The sequence below is a fragment of the Zootoca vivipara genome, chromosome 17 (assembly GCF_963506605.1).
Source record: "Zootoca vivipara chromosome 17, rZooViv1.1, whole genome shotgun sequence".
In the NCBI taxonomy this organism is placed as follows: domain Eukaryota; kingdom Metazoa; phylum Chordata; class Lepidosauria; order Squamata; family Lacertidae; genus Zootoca; species Zootoca vivipara.
Window position 1 is genome coordinate 41,476,703 of NC_083292.1, and position 12,766 is coordinate 41,489,468.

Here is a 12,766-nt window from a genome sequence, read left to right on the forward strand (position 1 = left end):
CGAAGGGAACAGAGAGGAGCGGAGATGCACACACAGAGAGAGAAAGAACATGGAAGGGGGGGAGAGAAGACTGGTGAGGAGAGACGGGCTTGCAACTAAATGGGTTCAAAGCAGGGCTGCTGCTGTGATTTCCAGGCTCACAAAAGGGGCAGTCTTGCTTCGAAACCCACCCGACGGCATCAAAATGTTTCAGCATGTGGTTGGAAGAAGAGTGCTTTGCACGAGGCAGGGCTGGGAAGGCTTGTGTACTGCGCATCAAAGCTTCCCGCCCTGCTCCCAGCCCCAAGCAAGAAAATGAAAATAAACCGAAACCAGATTCTGCAACTGTTCAAGAACACTGCACATATTTGCTCCTTTTGCACAACTTATGGATTCAGGTTCAAGTGTGAGAGAGAAAGAGGGGTGCGGTGGGGGGAAGGGGGCAGCAAATAGATGCAGGGCAGGAAGACACAACCACACTTTGACCACTGGAAACTTCGCTTCAGCCTCCCCAGATTTCATCTGAGACGGCCAGGCTAATCTCGATGGCCATACGAGCTAGAAACTTGGGCTGTTTATTTAAAGACGAAAACATGCACACACATGAAAGAAATCCTCCCAGGTTCCTGGACACAAGCCATAGAATCATAGAGTTGGAAGAGACCACAAGGGCCATCCAGTCCAACCCCCTGCCAAGCAGGAAACACCATCAAAGCATTCTTGACATATGCCTGTCAAGCCTCTGCTTAAAGACCTCCAAAGAAGGAGACTCCACCACACTCCTTGGTAGCAAATTCCACTGCCGAACAGCTCTTACTGTCAGGAAGTTCTTCCTAATGTTTAGGTGGAATCTTCTTTCTTGAAGTTTGAATCCATTGCTTGATATTCACACAAGTTACATGGATGGCATTCGCAACTGGAGGAGCAGCCTGGTTAAAGAGCAAGTCTTGGTTTCAAGCTTAAGATCAGCTCTTTTGTGGTGGCCTCAAACAACCCCTTGGCTGCAACGGGAATCCCTCCCTCCCTTAATTCAGGATGCTACAGTCTACAGATGCTGTGGCTGCCTGCCCTTTTCCCTGAGCTGTAAAAGCACCTTCAACAGGGTGATGGGAGGTGACACAGTCATCTTCCAGATGTGCAAAGAACCACCCCCGCCACACTGAACGTGACAGCAAGCCTCACACCCAGACCTGAAGCATAAATGGGAACCTAGGAAGCTGCCTTATATGGAGTTGGACCCACTGCTCCATCTAGCTCAGTAATGTCTACACTGACTGGCAGCAGTTTGCCAGAGTTTCAGGCCTGGAGAAGCCGGGGATTGAACATGTGGTGTTCTGCCTGCAAAGTCACTGAGTTTGCAGCTGTTCCCTTTAAAAACAAACTAAGACTGTAGTCCTCATGGTTCTGAAGAAAGGGCTAATTTAAACAGGAACAGAGGGACCTTCCCTGTACCATGTCAGGGCCCTTGAGCCCATTTAGCTCAGTTTTGTCTCTACTGATGGGCAGAGGCTCGCCAGGGTTTCAGAAGACACACCCTCAGCCCTACCCAAAGAAGCTTTCAAGGACTGAATTTGGGGTCTTCTTCATGCTCTCCCCATTGAGCTATGATGGCTTCCTTCCTTCCTCCTCGTCCTCCTCCTCTTCTGCAAGAGGCCTATCTCAGCTTGTCATTATACTGTATATATATGTCAAGGGCTTTGGGATGCATATAAAGTCCGGCTCAGCATTATTAACTGGACTTAGATAAGCAGCTGACTTTTAAATGGACGAGCTCAGTTCAAACAATCTGGCACACTCCCATTAAAAGGAAGAAAAAACCCAGCTCTGATGCGCAGCTTTGTCAACTGAGAGGCTGCATCCCAGGAAGGGCAGCGCTTTGGCCCAAGACGGCTCCAGCCTCCAGCTGACCTTCTGAGCTAGCTTTGAGCTGCAGGGCCTCCCTCTCATTTTTGCATCATTTTATCCTGGTTTTGCCAGGCAAGAGGAGGTTTCGTGGGTGCTAACACCCTCTCAGCCACAGACATTTCTAATCCCACAGGTATTAAGCACTAGGAATGGGGGTTGGGGGGGAAGGACACTGAATTCTACTCTCCCTGCCACCCAGGTTTTCATTTTTCTCCTGTGGCAAAACACACTGGCTTGTTTTTCTTCCCAAAAATTTTGACCCCTGTCCTGGAATATTAGGGGAACCAGGAGCAGGAACATCTGAATTGTGCGCCTAGTCCAAAATCTGGGGAACGAATGAGGTCGGAAGTAAGTAAGTAATTCTAGTTTAGTATTTTGTCAAGATGATGCAAGTGCCTTAATAGTTAGGGGGGGGCGGGGGGGGAGACCATGCACATTTTGTAAAGTTGTATCTCGCAAAATGCCCTGGAATATTTTTTAGCATCCTGCAAGCACGTTTATTAACTGTGTTGATGTATTTTTGATGGGGGTCTGATCCAAAGGAAGACACACACACAGAGCTGCCCCTCAGCCTTTTTCCTTATCAATGAAGCTGATCCACACTGCATCATATAAATCACAACTCAGAAGCATATAATTGTAGAATTGGAAGGGAACCCCCAAGGGTCATCTAGTCCAACCCCCACAGAGCAGGAATCACAGCTAAAGCACCCCTGAAGGATGGCCATCCAACCTCTGATGAAAAACCTCCAAAGGAGGAGAGTCCACCACCTTCCAAGGTTGTCCATTACCGTCATAAAGTTCTTCCTAATAATGTTCAGTTGGAATCTCTTTTCTTACAATTTGAATCCACTGGTTCAGGTCCTGCCTTCTGCAGCAACAGAAAACAAACTTATTTAAGGGACTGCCTTGGAAAGTGGAGGACTCTCCTTCACTGGAGGTTTTTATGAGAGGTTGGGTGGCCATCTGTCATGAATGCTTCGGTTGCAATTCTTGCACTGCAGGGGGTTGGACTAGATGACCCTTGGGGGTCCCTTTTTAACTCTACAATTCTATGATTCTATGAATTTCAGAAATGAGGGAGGGCTTTAGTGTGCTTGAGTTACCCGCACAGTGGAGTTCGCTTGCAGAAGTGGCCACGGGGGTCTTGGAACGAGCTCTTCTGAAAGCCAAGCGGAGGTGAAAACGTTCTGTCCACTATCAGAACCCGGAGGAAGGAAGGAAGGATGAAAGACTACTGGAAGCTGTCAGAGTAACTGGGAGCCTTTTAATAGGCACAAAACTGCCTGGGGTGTGTGTGGAAAGGGAAGAGGCTGAACGTGAACGATCAAGGATGTTCCTACTTTGGAGAGCAGCCAACCACACGGCCACCTGCACCTCCCAGCACATCCACCAAGGATCTGAAGGAAGGCAAGGCAGAAAGGATGACAGCCTTTGCCATGAGATGCAAAAACCATGTGAGTCCAAAGCAATGCAGGGAGAGAGAAGGGTTTCAGAAGTATCGTAAGAAGGATGTGGATAAAATTCAACTGAGGGGGGAAGGATAATTGCCAAATGACGCACACAGGGAATACACACACACACACACACACACACACACACACACACACACACACACACGCCCATCTCTATTTGCCTGCTATCAGTGGTGTTCTGAGCTGGCTGGTGTCAATCAAGTGGAGAGATCTTAAGGCTGCCTCCCCCCCTTTTTTTAACCTGAAAGCAGTAACTTTCGAATGAAGGAACGGAGGTGAGGAAAGGAGATATTTATTTATTTATCAACTTTATATTCCGATCCCCATCTGAAGAGCAAGTGGCAGAACAGCATAAACATAGTAGTAAATATGAAACAAAAACCAGTGGCCCTCCCCTCCAGCAAACACACTGAAAAGGCCATCAATTGCACCTAGAAATGTGCAGTTCAGGGACCAGGTGAGCCTCCCTGGGGAGAGCACAGGTAGGCGACAGGTAGGCTGTGACCTGGCCTTGGCGCATCAGAAGGGAGGTGTCCCCATGCAACAAGTAGGGTCAGTTTTGAATGCTTCTTGGTTTCTTCAGCCCAAGGGCCACATTCTCTTCTGGGCAATCTTCTGAGGGCCACATGCCAGGGGTGGGTGGAGCCAGATGGAAATGTGAATGTGGGCGGGGCAAGGAATGTGAATGTCCCCCTTGTATAGGAAGCTAGTTTCCACATACACACTCTGGCATCCCTCCCTCTGCATCCTCCATCCAGTCCAGAAAGAGGCATGATCAGTGCCCAAGGACACATCCCAGCCGGACAAAAATATTGGGGGCTAGTGAGGGGCGCATGTGGCCTACAGAGTCTCAAAGGGCAGATTAGAGAGAGGCAGAAGAGATTGAGAGTGGTCGCCCCAAGTTGCCAGGGGTGTGCGAGAAGCTGAAACAACTTGGCTTTAGAAGGGCAGGACAGCATTTGGGAAAGCACAATTAAAAACTTGAAAAATTTTTTAAAAAATTATTTGAGGGAAAGCGAGTTAAGGGTGTGAGCTGTGAACCAGGATGCTCGTAGTTTGAACCCTGCATCTGTCTGCTTTTGTCCTTCTCTGTAATATGGGGGTGATAACTTTACCACCCGACAAAGTTGTTGTAAAAATGAACTGGCCTACTCCTTAAAGATGCCATTTTGGAGAATTTTGGTGCATCGTGTGAAACATTTTAAACAAAAGCCCTAACATAAAAGGAGGCCTGCAGGCTCAGATCAAAGGCCCACCTATTTCAGCACCCTGTGGTGAACACCAAACTCACAAGAGGGTGTGACAACAACAGCCCCCACAAAACTACCTCCAGACCTAAATGAAGACTAAGCACTAAGCAATAAAGCCCAAACTATGTCCTGCAAGCAGAAGTCAATATAAGAACATCAGAAAAGGCTGGGGGCTGGGTCAGGACAAAGGGGGCTCATCCAGTCCAGTTCTCCCAGGGGAGCAACCAGCTGCCCTAAGGGAAAGTCCACAAAAGCCGAACTGGAGTTCAACAGTCGTCTCCCCTCCTTGCAATTTCTACAAACCAGTGTTCAGAGGCGTTTACAGCCTCCAGCAGGACAGCAGGAGGGAGCCACAGTGATAACTTGCAAGTCAGTTTATTAAGATGGTCCCAGATGGCAACTAAGACAAAGTGTGCCCTCTCTGGAGGACCCAGATGACAGCAGATCCCACCCCCCCACCCCCCACAACACATACAGCAATGACTCTGCAGCAGCAGCTTCTCGTGGGACTGGGTTGTCTGAAGGGGCCCATTGTCTAGCAAGACTCCAACGCCGCTGTCCGAAGCGTGATGGTATCTGGACTCAGTGGACACAATGGGCCCCTTTGCTTGAGAAGCTCTGCTTCCACGTGGATTTTGCAGCGCGGACATTGAAAAAGTCAAAAGTCACGGCGCAGCAAGGGAGAGGCAAAACCAGCCCAACTCTGCAAATGACCCACGTGGGCCCACAGGAGGCAAGGACAGTCCCCAACCTGGATGGCTTGAAAAGAGGACAAGGCAATTCACAGAGGTGGCAATGCTTCCGAATACCAGTTGCTGGAAACCACTGGAGGGGAGAGCTGCTCTTGTGCTCAAATCAGGTTTCACACACAGGCATCTGGTTGGCCACTGTGGGAACAGGATGCTGGGTGAGATGGGCTATGGGCCTGATCCAGCAGCCAGGCTCTCCTTATGCTTTTATGACTTCAAGGGATGCTAGCGAGGCAGCCTGAGCCGCACCTGAGACAATCCTTTGCAAGCCCACCTGCTCTGCTAACATCCTTTGTGTTTATCCTCTGCTGCCTGTAGCCATGATGGCTCAAGTGGCCTTCTTCTTCTGTTGGGACATCCCACCCAGGCTCCATGATGTTCTCCATCCTGACTGTGCCACGGTCCTTGGAAGTGATTCACTCCAGACAGGGGTAGCCAGCATGGTCCACTCTGTATGTTGTTGGACTCCAGTTCCCATCAGCCACGGCCAGCCTGGCTAATGGGTCAGGAACGATGGGCGCTGGAGTCTGAGAAGATCAACATCAGCTACTGACCCTCACACTACAGATGTAAGAATAGCCGTTCTGTTGATCAGGACAAAGGGGGCTCATCTAGTCGAGCACCCTGTTCTTATAGTGACCAACCACATTCCCTGGGGGAAGCCCAACAGGATCAGGCCCAAAGGGGGCGCAGCTAGTCCAGCATCCTGTTCCAATAGCGAAGAACCAGATTCCCCCATGGGAAGCCTGGAAGCAGTACAATCCTTGGCACCTCCAGGTAGGGCTGGGAGAGACCCTGGCCTGGAACCCTGGAGGGCCACTGCCAGTCCGTGTAGACATTACTGACCTAGATGGACCAACAGTCTGACTCAGGATAAGGCAGCTTCCTATGTTCCTGTGACATGAGCACAAGAGCTGTGTGATCCCAGCAACTGGTATTATTCAGAGGCACGATGGCTCTGATGGTGGAGGAAGAACGCAGCCACCCTTGCGGCTGGTCTCCTCCTCTGGGAATTGATCTGATCCTCTTTCCAAGTTTTCCAAGCTGGGGGTCATCACTACTACCTCTTGGGAGAGTGAACTCCATAATTCAGCTCTCCCATAATTCATTCTCCCAACATTGAGCTTCCTCAGATGTCCCTGAGTTTAGTACAGTGGTACCTCGTGTTACAAACACTTCGGGTTACAGACCCCGCTAACCTGGAAGTAGTACCTTGGGTTAATAACGTTACCTCAGGATGAGAACAGAAATCACACAGCGGCGGTGTGGCGGCAGCGGGAGGCCCCATTAACTAAAGTGGTACCTCAGGTTAAGAACGGTTTCAGGTTAAGAACGGACCTCCGGAACGAATTAAGTTCGTAACCTAAGGTACCACTGTATTATGAGAGAGGGAGAAAAGCTTCTCCCCATCCACTTTCTCCAAGCACGGAAGGGAGTCTCCTGCCAAATGAGCCTAAGGTGGCCCACATTGCAAAGCATCACAGAAGCACCTGTCCAGCCATTCCTGAGGACCAGATGCTGGCTTAAATGTACCGTTTGGCCTGATCCTGCAAGGCCCTGGCTTCTGACCAAGCGTTATTAGAGGAGCCCATTTCAGCCAGAGCAGGGTGCATTTACCCAACATGATTTATTTATTCCGTCTATGTGGAGAGAGAGCACATCGCGGTGGCTGCCTTCCCCGCTCCGAGGCACAAGGTATCATCCCAGAATCATAGCATTGTGGGGTTGGAAGGTACCCAAAAGTGTGACCCGGGCCAACTCCCCGAGATGCAAAAGTATCCAAACATAGCTTGCAACGCCACAGCAAAACTCCAGCAAAGCGGTAACCACCGTCCCTGTCAATCAATATCAACTAAGCATCGAAAAGGAGGCAACAAATCTGCAAATCAGCAGGACACCGAGACACTGACACACACACACGCACACACGTAATTGCAGCTAAAACAGAAAATGAACATAAGATAACTGAAAAGTTGGTTAGATAAAGAACAGTCCCACCTCAGGGCTGCCCATGACAGGATGTCAAAAGACAAAGGCTTTTTCATGTTCAGTTGGTACCTCAGAAGGCAAGGAGATGCTCAGGAGGGTGTCAGGGTGGGGAGGAGGAGCTCCTGGGGGTGGGGGAGGAGGAATGCTGTGCCAGGGAAAGAACTGAAGCTTGATCTGAATGAACAGCTTGAGGACTAGTCCCTTGAATACTCTGAAGCCAGTTGAGGGATGGCCATCTGATCTGCTTCAAGTTCTCTCTTGGCTAGGGATATCCAGGCCCAAGAGACCCTGAGCTCTGCTGTGGGCATGGAGAGCGGAGGGAAAGTTTGGGTGTTGTTCCTTCTGATCAGGGTGGACACCCCCATTTACTGACTGCATTTATATCCTGCCTGTTCTCCAAGGAGCTCAAGGTGCTCTTGTGTGTGGCTCCCCTCTCCAGAGCACCATCCTCACAACAACCCCATGAGGTAGGCTAGGCTAAGTGCGGGGGATGTGAACCCGGATCTCTCCCACATCCCACACTCCACAGCCATACCCAGGCTGGTCCCCGTTACAGAAGGACTTTGCTTGGCCGTTTATCATCAGAGTTTAGGTACCAGAAACTCCAAAGTTCATATCTGCACGCAGCTGAGAGCGCTGGTGGCTCATTTCCATTTTTGTGAAGTTTTCTTCCAGGGCTCTGTTTAGCCTGCCATAGAACTGTAGAGTTGGCAGGGACCCGGGGGTCATCTAGTCCAACCCCCTGTACTGCAGGAATCACTGTTGTTCTTGGGCCTTCTCTAGAGTAGAGAAGGTCTACCATGGCTCCCTGGCAGAGCCCCTGCTCTGCTTGCAGACCATGCCAGGCTCAATCCCCACTGGCATCTCCAGGTAGGGCTGCAGAGCTGGGGCTGCCAGGCCAGCCCGTGTAGGAAACACTGAACCAGGTGGAGCCAGTGGCCCGACTCACTAGAAAGCGGCTACCTACGTTTCCTAGATTTGTGGAGAAAGTGGCAAACTCGGAGGAGCCCCACCCTATGCTTGGTTTCTCTCAATTTCTGGGTGGCTCTGGAGCACCTTGGGCAGAGTTAGGTTGCAGGGGGAGGAAAAAAAATGGAGGGGGGCGAGAAAGAGCTAAAGAGTTAGACTAGGCAGCAGGGACAATGCCCCGTTGAGCTCTGGCTTGCTCTCAAGGCTGTTAGTACTTTGAGAGTTTTGTCTGCACGATGTGTTTCACTTTGGGCTTTTTTTTTAACGGGGGGGGGGGGAAGAAGGGGAGAGGTGGCTGGCAATGGCCTGGGAGCCGGGAGAGCAAATGCTTTGCATGCAGAAGGTCCCGGGTTCAAATCCCCCCTTGTCCCCCCTCCATCGACATCTCCCTGCCCTGAGAGAGCCGCCGCCGCTGCTGCTGCCTGCCAGTGTGGACAGTCCTGCGCTTCGCTGGTTCGAGTCCGGCGAAGGTTGCTGAGGTCTGTCCAGAAATCTGCCAGGGCAGCCGTCCAAAGAGGAAGCAGCCATGATTCAGCCCGGGATCTGGGTTTGAGTCACCCTCAGCGGGCGAAGGAGAGCCGGGCGGCGAAGGGGGCTCCCCGCCTTGGGCGCGTCCCGGAAATGGGGCTCTCTGTGTCCCCATCATCGCCCCGGGCTCCCCATCGCCCCAGCCCTCCATCAGCCGCACCGCCCCGACCTTGTCGCTCAGCCCCCCAGCGCGCGGGCGAGCCTCTGGCCATGTGCAGAGCGCACGGAGGGATCTCTCTCTTTCTCTCTCCCATCACGAGGGATGGCTGGCCGGAGGAGATGCGCTGGACTTACCCGCGGCAGGAAGCGCCGGAGCAGGATCGGTCCCCCTGGGCACAGCGGGCGGCGGCGGCGGCGGCGGCGACCTCGTCCTCCTGCCCTCCTGGACGGGACGCGCCCCTCTAGCCGGGCGTCGCGGCGGCGGCAGCGGCAGTGGCGGGCGAGCGTCTGTCTGTGCGCGGCTGTGGCGACGGCGGCGGCGGCGAGGCTTCTTCTTTTGCGCTGGGCGGCTCTCTCTCCGGGTCACCCCACCCTCCGCCTGCTCTGCCCTCCTCCGCGCCGAGTGATGTCAGCGGGGGGAGCCGCGGAGAGCGGGGAGGAGGAGGAGGCGGGCTGGCTTTTTGTGCTGATGCGCGAGGCTTGGAAAAGCAGGAACCCGAAACCAGCCCCTTTCACACGTGACGCTCCGGAAAGCGGCAGCAGCAGAGCGCGCGTCTCGCCAAACGACCCCCGGAGCCGAAAGGGCTCTTTGGAGGGGTCAGGCGACGGGCAGGCGCCCCAACCTGGCCGGTAGAAAGAAGTGCAGCCAGCGGGCATCACCTCCCGCCGCCCCATCCCTCCTTCTTTAAAATAATAATAATAATAATAATAATAAGCCGTAAACAATTAGGGAAGACGACCCTGGTCCTTTCGGATGGCGGCCCCTTTGCCCTCTGCTGGGGACAGAGTCGTCAGAAGCAGTCATATACCGAGTCAGACCCTGGGGGTGCATCTAGTTCAGGGTCGCCAAGAGAAACCCAACTTTTGCAGAAGTGGCTTGAACAAGACCGAGCGTGAAATGGTACCTCGTTTTTAGCGTGCGCATTCAACCACTTAGCATCTGCTCTGATTGATGTCAAGCCTGAAGAGCTGATCGTTATCAAGGCCGCTGTGCGTGAGGGCAGGATGCTTGAGTAGATTACCACCAGGACCACCACCACCTCTTGGGCCTGATCCAGCGGCTTTATGACTCCAGGTGAAGATGCCCAGCCTACTGAGAGACTTCTGAATCCACCTGATCTTAGATCGGTTCTATGCTTTTAGCCACCTCTTTGCATCTTCTATGGTTCTCCGCTCCCTGCTGCTAAATTTTTCATGCAGGGCTTCCTTTACTGTTTTCCATTGTTCCATGACAGTTATTGTATTTTTAATGCTTTGTTGCTTGGCATCCAAAGAGCACGTTGTGTTTGGGCAGCAAATGACTGCTGTAGATAAATATAGTCAAAAATACCAAATACTATTTCACACCAGCCTAAACATGCTGTTAAGAAATAAGGAAAGAGAATTGTAAAATAAATAAATACTAAATACCAATGCATGCCAGCTGTCAAACACAGTCAGGTGGCTGAATGCTGTTGCATGTTAACTTTCACAAATAACATGGCATGGCCTCTGTGCAGTATTATTCAGTATTGAACTAAAATGCCATTGGGCGTCAAATACAATTTATTTGCTGGATATTCAGTAAAAGTTTGATTGAGTGAATGTGTGGGCCTGGGACGCCTATGAATCTTTTGATACTGTTGGACTCCCACCTCCCAGCAGCTTCAGGATGGTCAAATACGGTAGGAGTTGGGAGTTCAGCAACATTCAAAGGGCCACAGATATTCCCCCATCTTTGGTCAAGGCGTACATGTGACCCCCAAATGCTTGGGCACAAGTTTCATTTTGGCTTCCATTTGCTTGCTCAAAATCCACCAGCTGGAGGAAGCTAGGAGAATGAAACCATATTCCATTTGTAGTGTGTCCTGATATATCTCAAAGTTAAGACCTTAAGAAGAGCCCTGCTGGATCAAGCCAATGGCCCATTTAGTCCAGCATCCTGTTCTCGCAGTGGCCAACCAGTTGTCCCAATGGGAAGCCCGCCAGCACGATTCCTCTCTCCCTTCCTGTAGTTTCCAGCACCTGGAATTCAGAAGCGTTGCTGCTTCTGACTGTGGAGGCCGAGCCGAGCCGCTGTGGCTTATAGCCATCGATAGCCTTATGCTTCCCCTGGCCTGGGATGCCTGGTGGTCATAGCTGGAGCTGTTCCCTAGTTTGCCCTCCTAGATCGAAATAACACTTTGGTGAATGGGTGGGCCTCATTCTGACCTCTGAATGCAATTTCAGCCCAAATGATTTACAATTCATTTCAAATCTGGAAATCACACATTGCAGAGCAGCCGGAATTGAATGCCATTAGGAATGAAAAGCAGATCATTTTTATTTTTTAAACCAACCTATCCTTTTCATTTGGTCTTGAGTCTGTGAGTAAAGGAGGGCTATTTCCCTCTCCCATCAGCTGATGCAGCTTCAGGGGCCGGGGGTGAGTGGGCCTTTCCCATGTTAAGTTATTGCCTTCAATGCTGCCAGCCAGGAATCCTCCTCAGTGTGACTTGAGAAAGAAAGGAGGAACTCAAGATCTGAGCGAGCCTGGGCCTCTTCCCTCCCACTCTTTCCCTGTGCACATCACCCTGTGGCTGGCCATGAGATTAAGATGAGATCAGCTCTTACACTTGCACTTCCTGAGATCAAGTGGCAAGTTTCCATCCACAGAGGGATTCTCAAGAACCTTTCAAGATTCATAGCCCCCCCCCCCGTGGGTTTGTCCAATCCTCTTTTAAAGCCACATAGGTGGTGACCACCACCGCCTCCTGCAGGCGTGAGTTCCACAGTTTAAATTTGTGTTGCGTGAAGAAGAACTTCCTTTTGCCTGTCCTGAATGTCCCCACATCCAGCCTCGCCAGACACCCTCAAGTTCTAGTGTTAAGAGAGAGGAAGGACCATGTTTCTCCATCAGCTTTCCTGCTCCATCTTTACACACCTGCAGAAAAGTCACTGCAAAGGTGGTTTTATTTCAGAGGCAAGTGTAGAAATGATGACAGCTACCAGGGGCTTCTTAGGGCTTTGGACTTTTGTCCTTTTTTTTTTTGGCATGTTGGGTATGTTGCTAACCCCTTCCCCACAAACCTTTTGGCATTGGGAAGAAGGTTGGGTGGAGAAGCCCTGCAAATTAATTTGGTGTAAGAATCTTTTGCCAGGTGATGCCTTTTCCCTAGGCAAAGAGCACAAACCATGTCTCCCAAGTTTAACTCTTCTGTTTTTTAAAAAAGAGGATGGAATCCAATTCCAGAGCCCTCCCCGCTTCCCCAGGAAATAGATCTCGGGGGATCTTTCAGCTCCTCTGTGCGCCTCACCGGCACACCACAAGATTAAGGGCATAAAAGGCTTTTACAAGGCTTGGTATTAATAGACTGGCAATGTTTCACATGCATTTTTAATGTAAACATTGTTGGGGGGGCGGGCTGCAGAATAGAGAAAAGAAGAAAAATCCCCCAAGATTCAAATGACTTCTTTTTAAAACCACAGACCTTATTCTGTGGCTGCAGCAAAAGATGTCCAGACCGCTGACCATTATGTTCATTTGTAGTGTCATTGGGGCGGAGAGAAGTTTACATTAAATGAGAGTTGGCAATGAACGGTGTGGAGGGGAGAGGATATCACTTTTGGTTCTTTCACTGAACTGGATGGGCCCCCCTTGGGCCTGATCCAGTAGCCAGGCTCTCCTTATGGAACCTCCAGGTCCAGAGGCAGTCTATCTAGAGTCCTGGATTCTCACGGGTCTTTGGCCATGGTGAGAATGAGATGCTGAACTCAATGGGGCTCCCTTGGCCCTGACCCAGCA

The 12,766-nt window shown here is 51.0% G+C and overlaps 1 protein-coding gene across 1 annotated transcript in view; it reads right to left on the minus strand.

The window, feature by feature from the left end:
• The window catches only part of PEA15 (proliferation and apoptosis adaptor protein 15), a 47,756-nt gene extending 38,294 nt beyond the window's left edge, over positions 1-9,462 (minus strand). The window contains exon 1 of the mRNA XM_035097757.2: positions 9,139-9,462. The gene's annotated coding sequence lies outside the window, so the exon portion shown is untranslated. The remainder of the gene's footprint in view (positions 1-9,138) is intronic.
• Positions 9,463-12,766: the final 3,304 nt, after the last annotated feature.